The sequence below is a fragment of the Phyllostomus discolor genome, chromosome 7 (genome assembly GCF_004126475.2).
Source record: "Phyllostomus discolor isolate MPI-MPIP mPhyDis1 chromosome 7, mPhyDis1.pri.v3, whole genome shotgun sequence".
Classification (NCBI taxonomy): Eukaryota; Metazoa; Chordata; class Mammalia; order Chiroptera; family Phyllostomidae; genus Phyllostomus; species Phyllostomus discolor.
This window is the reverse complement of record NC_040909.2, coordinates 19,552,264-19,565,600: the sequence shown is the minus strand read 5'-3', so window position 1 is coordinate 19,565,600 and position 13,337 is coordinate 19,552,264. Positions and strand designations below refer to the sequence as shown.

General features: G+C 40.8%; 1 pseudogene; it reads right to left on the bottom strand.

Moving 5' to 3' along the window:
* Nucleotides 1-8,202: 8,202 nt before the first annotated feature.
* Nucleotides 8,203-10,519, bottom strand: LOC114502128 (annotated as a pseudogene).
* Nucleotides 10,520-13,337: the final 2,818 nt, after the last annotated feature.

Sequence of the window (13,337 nt, the reverse complement as noted above, 5' to 3'; positions counted from 1 at the left end):
AACCATGCTTCTTTCAGATATCACTTAGGTTGTTCCCATATGTTTTTGTTGCTGGTGTTGCTGTGGTAGTCTATTGCACTAAGTCTTATGTAACTTTTTGGGGGGGACTTGTGCAAGGGTTTCTCTGGCTAGATATTGAGGCATACAGTGGCTTGGTCGTAGAGGTTGCACACTGTTAACCTAACAGCTAATGCCACAAAGCCTCTTAAATAAACAACAAAATGACAGTGACCAGTGGGGAGCAGAGAGGGGATAACAGGGGAAAGAAGAGGAAGGGTTATCATGTATAAAGGATGTAGAGATACCGGCCTGCAGTATCCATCTTGGCTGCGGATGCTCGTCAACACGCAAGAAAAACATACACAGAGACAACCAGGTCCTATGGGGGAACAGGGACAGAAGGGCCACTCCTCACGTGGGGAGCGCCCTGTGTCCATACCCAAGCAGATTTTTATTGAGAAAACAGACTTAGTTTGTGGATTCACAGTCTGGCAGAAAAGATCAAAAGCAGTAGGTGACTTACAAAGGTGCAGACAGAATCCCCGCTGTGATTCTGGGCAGAGATTGGGGTTTTATCTAACAGGGCTCAAAGGGCAGTTTTGGTTTCCTGTCTGTGCCTCAAATTCTAATCTAATAACATCCTCCAGCAAACAGATCTCACAGGATCTTGCATATTCTATGTCCCAAGCCTGATTACCCTGGGGGTCCGCTGTTTCTGGTCTGGGCTGCACCACCCCTGCTAATTTCCACAGGCCCTAGAAGGGCAGGAGACAGAGGCAGCCAGGAGACTTGGATTTCTCACATCTAAGAACAATGACTCGGGCTTTGACAAAGCCAAGGGGGGCAGGGGTTGATGTCTGATCACCCCTTCATTTCCACAGCCCCTTCTCTCAGGGCATTCCCACGTGATCGCGTCTGTCTTAGATACATTCTCTTTCTTAGAGAATTGTTACCCATCATTGACTGCCGATCATGCCAGGGAAATAAGTTTTGTCTCCTCATTGGCTCCTGATCCGGAGGTCTTTCACTTAGCCTAAGTCATGGGGGGGAGGGGGGGCGGGTTACAGCTTCCTGAGACCAGGCAGGGCAGTCCCCAGCAAAAGGACCCATGGACAAAGCCAAAGGGAGGTAAGATTAAGGGTGGGAGGTGAGGGTAGATGGGACAGGGGAAGTGGTGGTGGGAAAATAGAGACAACTGTACTTGAACAACAATAAAAAAATGAATGAATGCTCTTTACCCTAATAAGCAACATCAATGAAATTTCCAGTTTCTCCAAATGTTACCAATATTTAATGTCATTCTTTTAAATTTTGTCATTTAAATGGTGAGACATAATATTCCAATGTTGTTCAAATATATATGCCTATAAATACTACAGAGGCTGAGTATTTTGGCATTTTTGTCTGACTTCTTGTCTACCTTTGACCATATTATTGCTTTTGACTCTTCTCCCCTTTTGAGTGGACTCTTGAAGGTAGCCTAAGCCTAGGAGAACGTCCAAGCCAGCAGTTCCAGTCCTAAGAACACCAGGAGAATAAGCTCTACTCTCCTGGTCCTGGCTATCCTTGCCTCAATGTCAAAGATAAAATCTTACCAATTTTATTTAGACTCCACCGGAAGTTTTAAAAAGTATAAATGATAAAGATACTAGATTTGCATCTGTGTATATCTAAAATCGCTTTTAAATCTGAACACAAATTGGCTGCTCGATGCTGAAAAATATCAGAATGTAAGTTTTCTTATAAAGAGCTGAAATTAAGATCAGTGGGAAAAGTGTGTTTATTGCTGCTACAGTGACACATAATTATGATTCTCTCACATCAGTGCACCATTAGCATTGAACAATGGTGTTAACTTCAGTACACCTTTTGGCTTGAATTTGCCAGATAATTGTCTCAATTATCTGCTTCACGTTGGCCATGGGATCTTGGCTAGTTCATTTATTCCTATTTTCTGCCAGACTGCGGCTTAGTGACCTCCATTGAAACCTCATCAATGTCTAAGTGTTGCTAAGACTCTCATAATAAACTTTCATTATCATCGGGGCAGAGACATTATTCTTTTGTTCGAAGTAGTATAACTGTATTGTTAGGTAAAAGAGAGTGCTGATTTAGAGCTGTTGTAATTACATGTTGCCACAGTGAAAATGGGCAGACAGAGGGAGTTTGTTCAGGGACTTCATGCTTTCCAGGAAAATTCCCTGCAGATCTGATGGTTGTCAATGACTGGCATCTTCCCCAGGCCAAAAGAAAACCCATGATATTAGCAGTTAATGTGTTCTGATTGGAAGAGAGCTCAGTCCATTTTATTTGCAGTGTAAATCTCAGTAACATGTCAGAAAATCCAACTACAGGCAGCAAAGTTAGTCATCCAGTGTGTGTGGGGAGTGCGATGAAATTTTACTTTCTATCTATAGTATCCGAGAGAGAGAGACGGAAATTATAGGACCTCCAAATCCCCTCATTTGATTTTTAGATTTGAAAAGTATTTGTAGGAAATCTACTCTCACGTATGTTCTACTTAAGTTTCAATACAACCGTTTGAGAACTACTCACACATGCACCAACATGCATGAATCTCAGAATCACTATGTTGCATAAAGGGAGCCAGAGCCAAAGGGCACGAATGGAATGATTCGTTTGTGTGAAGTTCATCAACAGGCAACAATAATTATGATAATGAAAGTCATATGTGCATGCCCTTCCAGTTATTTCTCAATTTACAGAAAGGAGAACTACGTGAGATAATATCCTAGAGTCAATTTTCAGCTCTGCCACTCACTAGCTGGAGAACTTAGGTAAATTTCGGTTCTCCCATCTCTAAAATGAAATCCCCACTCCAGCTCTAATTTCCTGCATGTTATCTACAAAACTCTCCATACATTCTAAGGGGCAGAACTGAGAGACTAGGGGACAAGGTAACTGTGGGTGATGGACATTTTCTATGTATTAACTGGTGTGAAGGTTACACAGATGTGTTTGTTAAAAGTCATCATGCTGTGCATCTAAAATCTGTACATTTTACTGACTGTAAATATGAAAAAATATAAAAGGAAAAACTTTATGAGTTACTGTGATGACCCATATTTTACTCATAAGACAACTGGTACTCAAGAAATGAAGTGATGATTTGCTTATGTTCATTGTGGGAGTTGGGAAATCTGTGTTATTCAATGAAAACTGCAAATTGTATCTTTTGAAAAGTGGGAAGGAAGATTCTCACAAAACCATTCATTATGAGCAGAATGCCTTTGTAGTTATATTAGAAGAAAGGAAAACAAAAATGTAAAAACGTTTCCCATATTCTGCTCTGTTACTGTGCACATTTCCATTTCACAGAGCTAACTAGCAATGAGTTATGCTCTTCCCTGGGAAAAACAGGGAGAGGCTGTCCAGCAGGGGAGGTCGTAATGATGTAACTCAATCAACAGTGTTCTGAGACAGCTGCTGCAGAAAGAGTGCCGAGAGATGTTTGTCTTTAGAGAGTTGAAAAATTCGGCATAGCAGCTTTCACAGTCTGTGAAGCAGTTTCTAGATAAGCACTCCCTACACAACGCACCTAGCATGCTGTTAAAAGCACAGATTTTGATTTAGTGGGTCTGAAGGAAGTCCATCAATTTGCAATTGTAATAAATTCCCAGGCGATGATGCTATTATTGGTCCTTGGACCACACTTGGAGTGGTGAAGATGAGGTTATTAAAGCTTGAGTGGAATCTTCAATTTACCTGAAGTCTCAGACTCAAATAGCAAGCTGAAACCGGAACCCATGATTTTGAATTCCTATTTCCCATTCCCACCCTCATATAAGAAACAAAATGAGAGGGTATATAAATAAATACTAACACGTGAGACCAGGGTAATAATTTGTTTAGAATTACAACATTCAATTTGCTTTTACTCAAATTGAATGTTTAGAATCATCAGAATATGAGCAATTCATTTCATTTTGATTGCTGTATTTCTATGTACAAAGCTTTAGGTTAATATTTTCCTAAATTTCAATCTAGAAGTTACTCTTCTAATCAAGGGTACATTTGTAATATAGGATGTTGTAAGATGAAATAGTGACCCACAGAAGTGTTTGATGACCATAATATGCACACGTGCGTGTACACACACACACACATACACACTCTCTCTCTAAAGTTAGTTGTTGATGTTGTCCCACCCTCCAAGATGGCCTTCAATCATCCTTGCCTCTTAATATTCCTGCTGTTCTGTAATCTTTTTCCATATTAACTGGGACTCACCATGTGAAGCCAAGGGTGTGCTAGTATGTGACTTACTGAAACGAATCATAAAAGGCATTCTGGCGCTTGCCTTGTTTTCTCTTGGATTGTTCACTCTGGCAGAAGCCAGCCACCAGGTTTCGAGGATCCTTAAACAGCCCATATAGAGCCCCACTTGGGAAGAACCGTGGCCTCCTGCCAACAGCCATGGGAGGGAGTGAATGATCTTGGAAGTGAATTAGCTAGCTCCAGGATTCTGAAGCACTGCATAACTAATGCAGTGTTTGGAAACAGTGAGAAACTGTATTTGGCAGATAAAAGACTTTTGATTTAGAAAGGTAGATTCTGTAGTATGTTCAAAAACATTATCCAAATATAATCACATCCTATTTAAACTAACCCTAAGAGTCTTTTTGATTTCATGACTACCAGGTCTCAATCCTAAAGAAATAGATTTTTCAGTGGAGAAAACAAGACAAAAAATACAAAATCATAAATGGTGTATTAAAAATAAAACCATTACATTATGTGATCTAGTCTTAGTTATGTTCTACGCTCAGGTATATCTTGATGAAGCCTTAGGTACAGTGCCATAGGAAACATACAGAGAAGGGCAAATATTAATTATTATTAATAATTGATATGACCTCATAATAAATCAATGTGGTATATAAAGGAAAAGAAAGCCTAGAAGACACCTTTAAGAATTCATGCCTTTAGGCTGAAGAGTAATGACACATGCCATTGCATGAGATAGATCAGTCGGGAAGATAAGTCAAGATTTAGAGATGGGGAAGAGGACAGACAGCTCTATTTTGAGACGTATTGAGTTTTCCTTAACAAGAAACTCAAGCAGAAAATACTTTCTTCCCGATTTTTAACGATCCCTTTGTACTACATAAAAGCAATATTTTTTCTTATTCTCAAACGCCATCCATGAAAAATAGCTATCACTAATGTGTTTATTTTACTTTTGAAAAAAACTCACCAAGCAAGAGTTTTAGCAACATGTACAATACTATAGAATTAGGGATTGTCCAAAATCCTGCTTTCCCCCTCGTCAAAGCTCTGGTTCTTTCCAGCTGGAGCATATTTGATCATTGAATAGTTTTCTTCTCCATGTTGGCTGTTGGCTAGAATTAGTCATTGTTTTGAAATTGCAAAGTGCTTGGCTACATGTTTCTGATAAGGTTTTAATAGAGTGTCTGTCACTTGATTGGTACCTGGTAGGGTTTAGCTTTTAGCTGTGAATAGTTAGAAATCCAATGCTTTAAATTTACCCAAGAGTTATAAGACATTGAGAAGTGTTCGTGGAGTCAAACTCAGGAGATTTATTTGTGAAACTGAATACCAAAGTGTTGGTTGACCAATGGGTATAGAAAGTTCTAATAAGTGGAGTATCTTTTGCTATATTCCACCTCTGGAAGTGAGGTTAGCAATTAGAAGGTTGGCCTTCGTGAGTATAAAGTTGGGAGGTACTCTGACTCTATAGGACAAATCATACAGGTTGTAGTGGTGTTGGCAGGATGTCTTTGCTCTACTACAGAACATCATTTTTTGTTGTTGTTTTCACAGAATGTTTTTTTATTTTTTTTAGATTTTATTTATTTATTTTTAGAGAGGGAAGGGAGGGAGAAAGAGAGAGAGAGAGAAACATTAATGTGTGGTTGCTGGGGGCCGTGGCCTGCAACCCAGGCATGTGCCCTTATTGGGAATCGAACCTGCCACACTTTGGTTCGCAGCCCGTGCTCAATCCACTGAGCTATGCCAGCCAGGGCCAGAACATCATTTTTAGCAACTGGAATATTTATGCCTTTAATATGCATTGTGTTCCCTCATATAGGCTACTCCAAACAGTAATTACAGAGCAAATATTTATTAAAAACACGTAGCGAGTAAGAGGCATGTTTCTACCTTCAGGGAACTTCTATTTTAGTGAACAACTGAAATCTTGTTAGTTTTTTAGATCTCCTTTTATAGTTACCAACCTCTCCTGTTTTTATATCACTTCCTTTAATGGTTTTCAATATCATAGTTTGCCTTTCATTAACAGCATTTTTAGAGTGTCATCCTGATGAAATTTTAGGCAGGAAATTACGTAATAGATGACATATTTACAAATAACACTTCTAGGCTGTTACTTAGGTGAAGATGACTTTTTTTTGCCTTTTCTTCCACTATTTTGCAATAATAGCTTTTTATTTTTCCTTTTAATGTATAAACCATTATTCAATTTTGACCAGAAAGGAATGTGAATGGAAAATATATGGTTAAGCAAATAGCTAAATTATAATTACTCAATAGAATTAGGTGTAAATAAACTTATAGTAGATGCTTAACAAATCAACAGAATTTTTTGATTGTTGTTCAAGCACATTTGTCTCCATTTTCACCCCACACACCCCCATGGCCCATCTATTCCTGCAGTCCACCCTCGAACCCACCCCCTTTGGCTTTGTCCATGTGTTCTTCATACATGTTCCTTGTAGCCCCCCACTATCCCCCATTATCTCCGATTATCCCTCTCCCCCCTCCACTCTGGTTACTATCAGATTGCTCTTTATTTTAATGTCTCTGATTGTATTTTACTTGCTTGTTTTGTTGATTAGGTTCCACTTACAGGTGTGTACCATATGATCTCAATTGTAAGTGGAACCTAATCAACAAAACAAACCAATCAACAGAATTTTAGTGTGACAATAAACTTCAAATAATTTACTTCAAAGACATTTGAGGATAGTAGGCTGACTTATTGATTTGTTGCCTTTAACAGACAATTATGCTGATGTAATTATGCAGAGGGTTAAAATGCTAATAACTTCAAACCTGAGGTTGTCTATATGGAATAGAGTGATTAATGGTCTAATAGGAGTAACCACCCATGAAACTTTAGTCAGAGAGTTGAAGTACCGAGTTGATAATGTGGAATCTTGAAATACGTCTACCATTTTTTTCTATATGAAAGTGATGTCGAAGTTGTGAAATGATATTATAATTGGATCCGGGGTGTAGTAATCACTTGTGAGCCAGTCCTAAACGTTTGCTCATAGTCTTCTGGATTACTAATCTTTTAGAAACAAGATTTCTGTTACGCTAATATACTCATCAGTGAAGCACCATGCCACAACTTTCTCCAAAAACTACAGTAATTTTTTTAATTCGGTATGAGAGTCACGAAGAGAAACATTGGAATTATATCAGAATTCTGGGAAGTCAAGGCAAATCATCAGATATCCATATAAATCCCTCCCCCAACCCTGCCAATGCAAAATCACAAATAGAATAATGAGACTTTATAGTTGGGACACTATAAATTGGTATTAAGGCTTTTATGTACAAGTCTTGAGAGGGAAGTCTATATTGCCTGGGTACTATTTTCAAACATGAAACCAAAGCAAGTGGGGGATGGTGATTAGTGTTACCACTCCTTACAATATTTTCTGGTTTAGTTCCAACCCTAATTGGCTGAAACACTCAGAATCAGACTTCTTTGCCAAGGGATGAAAGAGCTGTGTTTATAGGTTGAGTTGGGGAAGGTTTTGGGTGGTGTTGGAGCCTGGGGTTAAGAGAGCTTATCAGTAGCATCAGGCATGCTATTAACAATATTGAGGCTGGGCTGGCATCATCAGCTCTTAGCAACCATGGGTGTTTCTGGTAGCAGAGGACAAGAGACTCGAGAAGGATGCGGAGAACAGCTTGATGAACTCCTGGGAATTGAAGGTAGGAGTAAGTAAAGTTTTCTGGAGGAAGGCAGTACTATTTCTATTATTGTCTTTCTTTTTTGTTTTATGGGGGTCGGGGATAGGTAGGAGGATCTATTCTTCTGGCAGATCCTCCCAGTCATAGATATTACTCCACTGTTAGTAAAAAAATATATGCTTTTCTATAAAGCATTAAAAAAAAAATGCAAGGATGGGATGGCTGAGGTCTCAGCTCAATTATCTCCAAATACATTGTTGTCCATTCTCTGACCTGTGCACATGTTACTTCTTGGTCGTTTTTAGGATCAATGCCATTCTCTGTCTATGAGCTTCTGTGGTGCAAGCTTTTTTTATAGGGCCAGATTTCTTCAGAGCTAAATCCTGGGATCCACATGTTCCACTGGCGCTCTAGGTGCAGCTGGACACCCTCCATGTCCAGGGTGCTGGACTTGTGATGCCCAGCAAGCTGGCAGGCTGCTCTCACCACACTCTCGATGATGAAACCCTCAGCTATCTGTAACAGCATCCCCTCCACCTCTTCATCCTGTGGCAGAAAAAGAAAACCCCCATGATATGCTTCTGTGCTCTGTAGCTTCTGCAAATTCCTCCTGCACTTTGTTCCTTTGTTTCCCATATAAGGTAGCTAGACCTACCTTCCACATTTAGCTTGTGTAACCTCGCTTCGCCAGGTAGGTAGGAAGCCTGGGGCTATTTAAACCCCAGGAGCTCAGAGTTTGGGGCTCAGAATTTGGGGTTTCTCCTCTGAGCCCGCGCACATAATAAAGGATCATGCTCCGCCATCTCTCCCGCATGTGAGTTATTTTCTGCAACAATCCCATTGCTCATTAGGATCCACTCCTCTTACTAAGTCTTGTACTTTCTTCTTGGTTATTACACCTGATTGTTTACAGGGTTGAGATGCCCTCCTGACCCGGGAGTCCCTGGTATTTTTACCACTGTAGTGTTATTGGCCGTGGAGCCTCGTGCAGGGGTGCTGGCTAGGTCTGGTTCTATAGATGAGAAATTGGAGAGGTTGGTTAGGGCTAAGGGGCCAAACTGGTTCATAATCTGCTGAGCTTTGGATGTCACCTCACACAGCTTACCAAGATCTTATTTCTTCTTGGAGGTATGAAGACCAAGGCCAATCAAAGGTCTATCTGCCCCATAATATGCAGAGACTACTTCTATTATCATGTTCTTATTAAGAGAAAAATAAAATCACCTTCAGTTGCATCACTCCTGTTATATTTTTTAAATGAAAGCCATATCATGAACTTCTTTTCAAATCATTGTTCTTCCATAATATAATGTTTAGTGGCTGCTTAACATTTAGTTATGGGTTTTTCACTATAATTGATCATTAAGGTCATTGCTGAAATACTTTTTATTGGAACCTAGATCCTTACTTTATTTTCTTGTGGATGAAAGTTATGCCGCAAATACCTCCCACCCCTGGGTTTAGCTGCCTTTACTTTCTTGTTTCTCACTGTTCATCGCATAGGCCAGGAGTGACCTTGGGGTCTTATTATTTTTTTATCCTTAGCCTCCTCCAGGTTTACTCTCTGTTTAGAGAATTAACTTTAGTGTTTTAACCAGAGGATTAATACTAGAGGCAGATTCTGTGTTTACGGGAACTGGAGGGAGATGGAGGTAGGGGGATGAAAATGGTCTGTTTCTGTTTAGTTTCTTGTCTTCCTCAGAGTGAGTAATAGACCAGTAACATTGGCATTCCCTGGAAACTAGTTAGAAATACAGAACCTCAGGCTCCACCCCAGACTGCTGAATCAGAATCTGCATTTAGGTTGATACTCTAATTCACATGCAGGTGGAAGTCGGAGAAGCACTGCTTCAGTTGATTGCCATTAATTTCACTTTGATTACCCTTACACCAGTGGTTTCCAAACTTGTCTTTACACGGGAATCCCAGGGGAGGTCCCCAAAATGCTGATGTTGCTCCCATCCTAGAGATTGCAGTTTAATTGACCTGGGGTGTGGCTTGGGCACTGGAAGCTTTAAAAGATACTTAGACTTGAATGTGCAGCCAAGTTTATGAACCCCTACACTATACCTCTTATTTTGGTTATATCCTGCTTGGGGTTATAGTTTTTTCTACCTATCAATTCTATTTCATATGCTGCTTTTTTTTGTAGAAATTCCTATAAAATTCTGTTCCATTAATAATATGTCTTGCCTTTATTCTCTTTATTCTCTTTACATATTTAAATTTTATTCTTTAAATCTTTCCAAAGGGAAATAGAACCTTGGCAAGATAGTTTTATGTTGGTGTTCTTTTGGCATATCTGTTATTCCAGTTTTCTCTTCCACTGTCCTTCCTTCTTCCTGCCATAGTGAAAATCTCCAAAATCCAACATGGCCACACCATTTTTCAACTCCTTGTTTTCAGCTCTTGGTCTCTCCTTTTGACTCATCATGATACCTATTGGCATTCCTGAGGACTCCAGTGGCAGGGTTTTTCAACAATGGCACTATTGGCATTTTGAGGCAGAGATTATTTTATGTGTGTGATTGTTAGGTGTTTAGCAGCATCCCTGGCCTTTCCTCAATAGATCCCAGTAGCCCTTCCCCACCCTCCCCTTATTACAGAACACACAAGGGGCGGGGGGGGGCTGGGACAATATACTATTATTAAAAGAAGGCCCTGGTCCGTTATGTCCACCGCCCTAGGAAAGACATCTCTCAATGCCAGAGATTCGTGAAAAGGAAAGAAAATGTTTATTTAATGCTATACTAACTTAAAGTAGTGACCTAATGTCTTTATCAAAAAAATCCTAAAGTCCCTAAAAACACCCACAAACACACAGTACTTCCTTCTTTCCCCCTTTGCCCAGTCCAGAGTACCGTATCTCAGGAAAGGAGATAGAAGTCCATGGCTTAGGTAGTCTTCTGGTTCTTCCCAGTTAGAACTCCATCTCGACTGGGAGACCTCCCTGGATTCCCAGCACCCTCGGCTGAGTCACCAGGATCTCTGCTAAAACCAGGTGGTGGTTCCCCCTTCTAAAGCTGTGGGGGTCCCCACTCTGCCAGGCACGTGGTCCTCTCTCTCAGGGCTGCAGGAAGGGAGAGTCCCCACTCTGCCAAAACTGCATGGTTCTCTCCTCCAAGGCTGCCGCGTCCGTGTTTAAATCCCCCGCGCCAATCTTCTTCTGCAGCCCCATTTCCGACTCCTCCTACACTTGGGCACACTTGCCCTCAATCTGCTGTCTTCTCCAGCTTTTCTGGTCACCATCATGGGTCTGGGCAGGTGTCACCCCATGTCATGGAGCCAATCTTCTCCCAGCTCCCACGCAGGTGCTGTAACTCAGGGGACCTGCCTCCCAGGTCCCATCTTGGGGGGAAGGTCCCTTTCCATCCCCCTGGCCTTGAGCATGGCCATAGCTATTTAGCATATCTAAGTGACCAGCCCAAGGCTATAGGTATGCTAAATGACCATGCCATGGATTAGCTGCAAAGCTGCCCTGCATGTTCTTGCTCTGTGTGCCCCTTCCCCCAACTCACACCTGAGGGGGAAGGGGTGAAGACACCTTAAAATCTCCTGGACACCTTGAGTTCTGGACCCCATTTCAAATGCCTATTTGGGGCCCCCCCTCTTGCCTGCACCCTGTAACACCCTGACCCCTCCCAGTTTGTGACTTACGTGGTTTTGCGATGGCCGAATGTTCTATAAGGGCAAAATTCCCTGTGGGCAATGGGACACTGAGCTACGACATTGTCAAGCATTCCCAGTGGCTAATACATACTGAAGTAAGTACATTCACAAACTATTACTTCACAAGTGATATGACTATCAACCTTTACTATCACCATGACAGGTCCATATATTTTTTTCACTGATTTTGTTCAGGCATTGTCCTGAGTTCATGAAATTTTATTCTGTACTATTAAATGGTTCAGCTCATGCAGAATAAAATGTGACTTGTTAAGAGTATAAGATTTTTCATATGAGGCCCTGGCTGGTGGAGCTCAGTGGATTGAGTGCAGGCTGCAAACCAAAGATTTTTCATATGAAGAAATTCAGAGGGAGAGAGAGAGAGACAGAGAAATGAAGATCATAGCCCATGGGTCTCACTATTAGAACAAGAAAAAATGACTATTCCACTAATGGTTGCTGTTTGGACTGAACTGTGGTTAAAATGACAGTCTCTTGGGAAAGAAGAGCACAAACAAGACGCTGATCCCTCACTTCCATTCCCCAGGTTAAGTATGTGACAATGTATGTTTCGCGTGTATGTTTTGCATATTACATTACCCGATGCTTCATGCAATAGCATGGGTTTTTATAATACATGTTTGGGAATAAATAGATGCCTATTTCCTATAGTTAAAGACAGAACTGATTTATAATAATGGTCATGATGATAATCATTGGTCTAGTTATCACCCATTGTTCCAACACTTTCTGTATTCTGGAACAAATGCTTTCCTACGTGTTACCACATTTTCACCTTCACAACAACCCTGTATTATAAGGCTACGTCAAACAAAGCCAGCCTCTGCCTACTGCCTTTTCAAATTCAACCCTTAAAACCCTGACAAGTAGTGTGGGTCTTCCAGCATTTCAAAGGAGAGAGAAATGAGCTTGGTGTCCCCTTTGCACGAGCCAGCTTCATGCAAATTCTCCCTTGTTGTCTGTCCCTCTCTCTAAATTTTCTCCCACAGCTGGAAACTGACAGCACCCCTCTGCACTCATAAACCCCTCTGTGCTCATTGGGCCCCTTATGATTATGCCATTACTCCCGCTGATTTCCCTGGTCCTTAGTGCCATTTTCATTCTTCCTTCAACTTCCTGTCACCACCTCAGATGTAAAGTTTGCCTTAGGTTAACATTCTTCTATGAACCCAGAATTCTGGTGAAAAGAAATCTATGCTTTGTTTTATGGTTATGAGGAAATGGAAGCAAAGAAAATACTTTGCCCAAGATCCCTCAGCTCACAAACAGCAGATCTGGTTTCGCACCAGGGTCTTTCTCATGCTGAAGACTGTGCTCTTTGCTTCTCATCAGTTTGCTTTGTGACTATGTCATCGGTAGGTGATTCTGTTTATCTCCGCAATTTTCAACCTTTTTCATCTCATGGCACACATAAACACATTACTAATGTTCTGGGGCACACCAAAATATATTTTATACTTTTTGCTGATCTGACAAAAAATAGGTATAATTTTGATTCATCCATATCGGACAGCTATTGTGTTGGCTGTTGTCATTTTTTATTTGACAGTCTAAGGGAAAAGAGGTCAGTGCCCCTGATTAAATAGTCAGGCATTGCATGTTTTGAAAACTCTTGCGGTGCCCCAGTGTGCCTCTTGCAGCACACCGGTTGAAAATCACTGGCTTATGTCAAGGCTTAATGTCAGATTTTATAAATTTCTGATCGACGTTATTTAAGC